The sequence below is a fragment of the Microtus pennsylvanicus genome, chromosome 6, assembly GCF_037038515.1.
Source record: "Microtus pennsylvanicus isolate mMicPen1 chromosome 6, mMicPen1.hap1, whole genome shotgun sequence".
NCBI classification, from domain to species: Eukaryota; Metazoa; Chordata; class Mammalia; order Rodentia; family Cricetidae; genus Microtus; species Microtus pennsylvanicus.
Genome location: NC_134584.1, coordinates 78,295,124 through 78,302,228, shown reverse-complemented (window position 1 = coordinate 78,302,228; position 7,105 = coordinate 78,295,124). Strand labels below are relative to the sequence as shown.

The window sequence follows — 7,105 nt, the reverse complement described above, 5'->3', positions numbered from 1 at the left end:
CCACCTTAGATTCCATGGCATGTGACCATTGGGGCACAATGCTCCAAGCTCTGAAACCCTGATACTCACCTGCTTTCAGTGAACCCCGAGACAAGGACAAACTGCAGCGTCTGAGCCAGGTTGTCCAGCGTCACTGGGTGTGTGGAGGACACGTGAAAGGGCAACCCCTCAATGAAAGGACAGGATGTCTGGGGGCGCTGCACCCTTGGAAGGTGGAGCTGCACAGGAATGAAGTCGCAGTATCCCAAATTATTACACATCCTGTGGGGAGTTCCGAGCTCCTGAAGCTTTCCCCCTGGAGGATGGGAACAGCTACGGGGCTTGTCCTCCGGCCGTTTCTTTTTTCCATTCCAACTGGTATGGAAAATGCCTATAGTGACTGTATTTTAAGCTGGAGTATTTGAATCTGCATCAACTCCTGACAAGCCACAGTCTACACATTAGCTTGTGTGTACTTCTGGTACTTACTTTGGCAGCACATATACTAAAACTGGAACAATGCAGAGAAGATTAGCATGGTCCCTGAACGTGGATGACACACAAATTCGTGAAGCCTTCCATATTTTTTTTAAACAAATAGTATTTGGGGGCCTAACCAGGGTTGTCTAATTGTTCCTCCTGTTTTATAATGGATCACTGGTGTGTGTGTGCCCAGTTTTCAGTTGCAGTAGCTGGTTTATGATGGGTGGTTCAGGCTGCCTAGTGATTTATTGACCCCAAGTGTGATGTTTACTTCTATTAGGAATTAGATGAGCTAAAAATGGCTTTTCAAATGAAGAATGGTGATAGTGTGGGCTTCTTCCAAAACCAACAGTGCTTTCTCTGCAGTTTGGGATCTCCAAACAACACCGTTGTGGTATGCACACATCCTGTGATGCTGGACGTCCTGGCTCAGATGCTGCAGTTGTCCTTGTCTCGGGTTTCACTGAAAGCAGGTGAGTATTATGGATTTTCATAGCTTGGTGCAATGTGCCCAAATGTGGTCTTGTCACATGCCGTATCCCTTTGTGGTGGATTGTGGGAGGTGATGCCACTTCCCTTTTCCCTAGAAAGGAGTTCTCAGTGTGCCCCACATCTCTGGACATCTTGAAACATCAAAGAGGTAGGGCCCTGAACTCTTATAGGATTTATTTGTTGTTCTTTTAATTTTATTTTTAGTCTAATTTTGTTTGCATATGAGGGCTTTTGCTCACAGAGTCCAGAAGAGAGAGTTGGGTTCTCTGTAACTGGAATTACAGGTGGTTGTGAGCTACCTGATATGGGTGCTGGGAACTGAAATCCATCCTCTGTAAGAGCATGTACTTTTTTAAAATTTATGTGCATTGGTGTTTTCCCTGCATGTATGGGGGTGTCAGATCCCCTAGAACTGGAGTTACAGATAGTTGCATGAGCTTCCATGTGGGTGCTGGGAATCGAACATGGGTCCTCTGGAAGAGCAGTCTGTGCTTTTGACAGCTGAGCTGTCTCTCCAGCATGCACTCTTAGGCACTGAGCCATTGCCAGTCAGTCTTTTACTGGTGAAACATAACACTCCACACAGATAAAGGAATTACCGCCCGACCTGTTTGCACGCTTTTACAGCAGCAGCAATAACTACAACACTGATATTTTGGGGCTGTCCAAACTAAACTGCTCAAGATGTGATTTACAGGCACTGTTTATATTAGCAGTAACATTGAAGCTGGGCCTTGTGTTCCTTCCCCAAGCTGCACACACGAATAGCAATATGATTCTGTGGTCTTTTGGCTTCTACAACTGGCCAATGTCAAGTCCATGCATCTCCCCTGTTTCCTCCCTATAGTTCCTAAATGTTCTTGTTTGGATCCATGTTGGCTTACCTCATGGCCGCCACCAAACAGAGGGGAAGGAACCTTTCCCCATATCCCCTTATGGGTTATATTGCTTGTGATTTATTAGCTTGGTTTGTCATGTGGAAGGAGGGTTTTTTTAATATTTATTATTTAAAAAAACAAAGAAAACAATCTTTTTTCATTATGAATACCAATCCAAGTTCCCACTCCTTCCCCTCCTCCCATCCCCTCCACATACCCTCCCAGCCCACCCCCAGCCACTCCTCAGAGAGGGTAAGGCACATTGCTTTGGGGAAGGTCCAAGGCCCTCCCTACTACATCAAGGTTGAGCAAAGTATCCATCCAAAGAAAACAGGTTCCCCAAAAGCCATTACAAGCAATAGGGATAAATCCTGGTGCCACTGCCAGTGACCCCTCAGTCTGCCCCAGTCATGCAACTGTCAACCACATTCAGAGGGACTAGTTTTGTCCTATGCTTGTTTCTTCCCAGTCCAGCAGATGCTAGTGAGCTCCTATTCGCTGTAGGAATTCCTACAGCCAGTAGCCTTTAAGTTACCCTCCCACTTGGGCGTGGCCTCATATACTATTTATGCTGATATAAAGCATGCGTCCAGTCTCTCTTTTCCGGCCGCTGGATTCAGTTGCTGTTCCCTGTTGGAGCAGAGGATTTGATCTATGAGTCTACCCCTAAATAAAAAAATTTATTATACTCAATTCTGAGCTAGTGTGGGATTTTTTTAGTGTCTCTTTTCTCCCATTAGCTCGGGTAAACTGTTTCAGTGGGTGAACCCATCATGGTCGTGACCTCTTCACTCATATTCTCACTCCTCCCACTCTTCAGCTGGACTTTGGAAGCTCAGTCCAGTGCTCTGATGCGGGTTTCTGCCTCTGTCTCCATCAGTTGTTGGATGAAGGTTCTATGGTGATATTTAAGATATTCATCAGTCTGACTACAGGGCAAGGCCAGTTCAGGCACTCTCTCCTCTACTGTTCAGGGTCTTAGCTGGGGTCATCCTTGTGGATTCCTGGGAATTTCTCTAGAGCCAGGTTTCTTGCTAACCCCATAATGGTTCCCTCAATCAAGATTTCTCTTTCCTAGGTTTATTATGTATATGGTGCTCTGTCTGCATGTGTGCCTGCATGCCAGCAGAGGGCATCACATGTGGCTGCTGGGAATTGAACTCGGGACCTCTGGAAGCGCAGTCTCTCCAGTCCTGTGGAAGGAGTTTTACAGGTCCAGGACATGGTTATCTTTCCTAGTAACCCTCCCTCCACAGGCAGGAGCGCAGACTGGCAGCCCAGTAGTGAGCTGTGTCAGTGTGTATGTCTGCACGTGTGTGTCCCTTCTGCTTTGTGAAGCGAATCCTGAGTGGCTGGCCAGTGATTTCGCTTCATGGCATTCTTATCGCTGCTCCTTCTCTGCACCACACCGTGCTGGGCTGTGTCTGACTCTGGAGTTAGGCTCTGACACCTGCCCCCTTAAATTTGGTTTCCCATCATTGTGTGTGTGTGTGTGTGTGTGTGTGTGTGTGTGTGTGTGCGCGCACGCACGCATGTGATATAAAATTATATTTCCATGGAGTGAGAACTACATTAGGAACAAGCTAGGCAAAGCAAAGATGCAGCTACTCGGGAGAGAATGAGAAGACTGCATGGGAAACCAGAGCAGAACGAAAGTGAGGGGCCGGGGTCTCCGTCTCTATCCACCTAGTGACATGGTGGGACTATATTTTCAGCCCCTGGTTTTACAGGCCCTTGTTCTCTCTCTGAATTCATTGCAGAGCCCTGTAAACTCAGCAGATCTTGCTTTAAAGTCAGGGACTATCAACTGTGGGGCACTGGAGAAGCAGAAGCAGGTGGATGTCTATGAATTTTAGGCCAGTCTGTCTACACACAGAGACTGTCGAGAAAGAAGGGAGGAAGAAAGAAAGGATGGGAGGATAGGAGGGAGGGAAGGAGGGAAGAAAAGAAGGGAGGAAGGAAAGAAGTAAGGACATCTTTGAAATAAAGCAGAGCCTTTATGAGAGAACATATTTAGGTGAAAAACTCAGTATTTCTGATTTCTCTACAGTTGGGTAGAAGTTTCACCAAAAATGAACTCCAGTTTAAAAGCACATGCAAAGTCCCACTTGCATCTGACACCTCTGTCTCTTCATTGCCCTGTTTTTAACAATAGTTCTTAATGGTTCAAGAATTTTAGTTTTTTCTGAGGAACTCACAGTCTAAGAAAAACAGACAAACATTTAATGGCTGTAACAAAACATGAACGATGGTGCTGAAGTGTTGAGACAGATTTCAAAAATTTTGTAAAAAAAAATGATCTTCCATGAGAAAGAACAGGAAAGATAACCATAGGAAGCAAAGAATGTGTGTGACTGAACATACAGAAACAACCCATGTTAGACAGCCTATCCAAAAAAGAGTGTCACTGGCCAAGAAGTAAACAGTAAGGACATTGGTTGTAGAGCAAGAGTTTTCTCTTATTTTCTGAACTTCAACAACACGTGAGGTATTTTCATTAATGATCAGGAATTTCAACTATTTTAGTTTAAACCAAACAAAATTTGTAGTGCCCTGATGGAGGAAGGTCATTGGTTAATTAATAAAGAAACTGCTTGGCCTCATAGGTTAGAACGTAGGTGGGTGGAGTAAACAGAACAGAATGCTGGGAGGAAGAGGAAGTGAGCTCAGATGTGATGCCGCTCTTCTCCAGGGCAGACGCGATGAAGCTCTGACCCAGGATGGACATAGGCTAGAATCTTCCCAGTAAGCGCACCTCAGTGCTACACACATTAATAGAAATGGGCCAGGCAGTGTTTAAATGAATACAATTTGTGTGTTGTTATTTCAGGGCATAAACTAGCCAGGCGGCCGGGAGCTGGGCTGTGGGAAGAGGCCGCAGCTCCATCTACAGTGCCCCTTTAAGGAGTTGTAAAATGGAGATCTCAAAAGAATAGGTGAAAGATTGTGGAAGTCAATCTCCAGGCTCTGGATCACAGAGTGACAGTAATATACATAGGATTCCATCTGTATCTCCAGGACACTTGGGCCCATATCATTTTGCACACGTGACCAATCGGCAGAATTGCCCTGGTTTCAACATTGAGCAATGGCAGGCAGGCCACCCAGGGCGCTTTCCTCCTCCACAGTGAATGTCACCAGAGTTTGGAGCTTTTGACAAAGACCTTCCCAACCAGGTGTGATATGCAGGCATGTGACTTCTGTGTTCATCTTCCCTGACACACCAATGGAACCTGAATGTGGCTTCTGCCTCACAAGGTCCTGGACATGGAAGAAGCCTGGGCACTGCCTGGCCAGGTGGATCACCTCGACAGCAGTCACCCAGTTACAAAAGTCCTGAAACACAAAATGCTTTGAAATCAGTTGCTATGGACCCGGTTTTCCTGGGTATTTGCTGGGTAACATCAAGCAAACAACCCTACCTCTCCGCATCTGTTCAACCATCAGGAAGGGATCCAGTCCTAAGTTGCTTTACGGGGAAGATCCAATGAGAGAACAGGTCAAAGGTCAGCATGCGCTTAGTGAAGATCCCTTCCCCCTCTACTCCCAGCAGCCTTTGCTGCTGAGCTGCTGTCAGGCTCCCATCAGTCCTCCAGGCCATGACGCAGGCTGTCGATTGTTTCCTGAGTGACAGATTCAAGGAGGCGGAACAAGTACTTGCTGTTCAGGGTGCAGGCTTCTCTGAAACCTGATTCTCAGGGCTCATTTTAGAAGTCAGGGGACTTAACTGGCATGAGGTTCTCAGGCTACCTCAGTCTCTCCAGGAGGGGCAGCCTCCTAACAGCTCATTCTACCCTGCCCTAGGTTGCAGTCGTCTTCTTTGCTGTCAACCTCATTCTAGTGACAGAACTGTGAGAGCAGGAAGGAGTGGAGAGAATGGGGAGGAGGGAGCACGGGACGGGCAGGGGGGAGGAGGGAAGCAGGGCATGGAGCTAGCAGGTTCCGGGTTATGCAAGGGGAGCTGTCAAGGCTTAGAGGGTTGTTCTGTGCACATGTGGCCCAGCTGGTCCCTGCCCACCCTGTTTATAGACAGTGTTTGTTGAGATGGGATTTACCCAGAATCCCACATGGAGGATATGCAATGATGGTGATGGGCTAGGATATAACGGGGATACACTGGGCAGGACACCCAAGGTGCAGCAGCTAGATAGTTTTTCTTATCTAGCTCTCCCTGTGGGACAGCCAAGGCCGTGACTATAGCAACAGGGAGTGGATACTTCCACGTCTCATTCTACAAGACACAAGACCGAGAACGTGCTCAAGCCACACTCAGAACCATATAAAGGGTAGCCAAGGCTTAGAGGAGCTAGATCTAGACAGGTAGGCAAGGTTCTCTCCACACCCCAACGGGGCCTAACCTACTTGTAAGTGTCCATCTCGGGATTGTGGCTCCCCACTGGGTTCCCAGCCCTGTGGGCAGGGTCCTTCTCCTATTCTTCGATCTCCACCTGCAGGCCCTGGCACCCTGCAGTGCTCACAGCCTCTTGCCAAGCTGAAAACTGTTCGCCCGGACTCAAAATCCTGTCCTCACCCATGCAGGGGTCAGGCACCCATGATCCAGAACCTTCATTTATGTGCCTATTGGGCAAGCAGTTGAGCTCTGTGCCCAATAGTTACAGAAGAAATGGGCCCCTGGAAGTGGAAACGGCCCAGAATGTTCTTAGGATGGGCTAGCAACCATCACCTCCCTGCCCTTCCCTCTGCCCAGGAGGGGTACTCAGCCACATAAACACCACTCATGAGGTCATTCAGGATTGGACATCTGTGCCTCCAGGTGCTGTCCCCAACCACATCCCATTCCTTCACACTTCACAAAGACTTACTGTTACCATTCAGAAAGGCATACATCCCCCACTGCCGTTCTGCGGGCACTGTCCACCATCCCTATGGACTGTGTTCTGTGTCTCAGAAGGTTGAACAGCATCTCTGCCCCCGCTCCCAGCAGAGACCTGGAGCAATCCCATCATTTTCGTTATTTAGAGACAGGAGACTCCCATTGACAGGCTTATCACTCTGGCAATCCTCCAGCCACAGCCTCTCAAGTAGCCAGGACAGTAGGCATATGCTCCTCAGCCAGACTCGATCATCAACAATTCTTGCAGACACTGGTGACATCACTGCTAATGACCACTCAGAGCACACACCATAGCAGGTCCAGGCCCAGTTCCCTCCACTGGGTTTCATTCTCCCAAATTAGAACTTGAAGACTGTGATCTACAGTCAGACCTTGGCCCAGGGAGAAGCCCCTTCCACAGAAACACAGAAAACAAACA

General features: G+C 47.8%; 1 non-coding gene across 1 annotated transcript; it reads left to right on the top strand.

The window, feature by feature from the left end:
• The first annotated feature begins 460 nt into the window (after positions 1-460).
• On the top strand, positions 461-567 carry LOC142853183 (U6 spliceosomal RNA). Its single transcript, XR_012911111.1, has one exon. It is a non-coding gene; the product is annotated as a U6 spliceosomal RNA (small nuclear RNA).
• Positions 568-7,105: the final 6,538 nt, after the last annotated feature.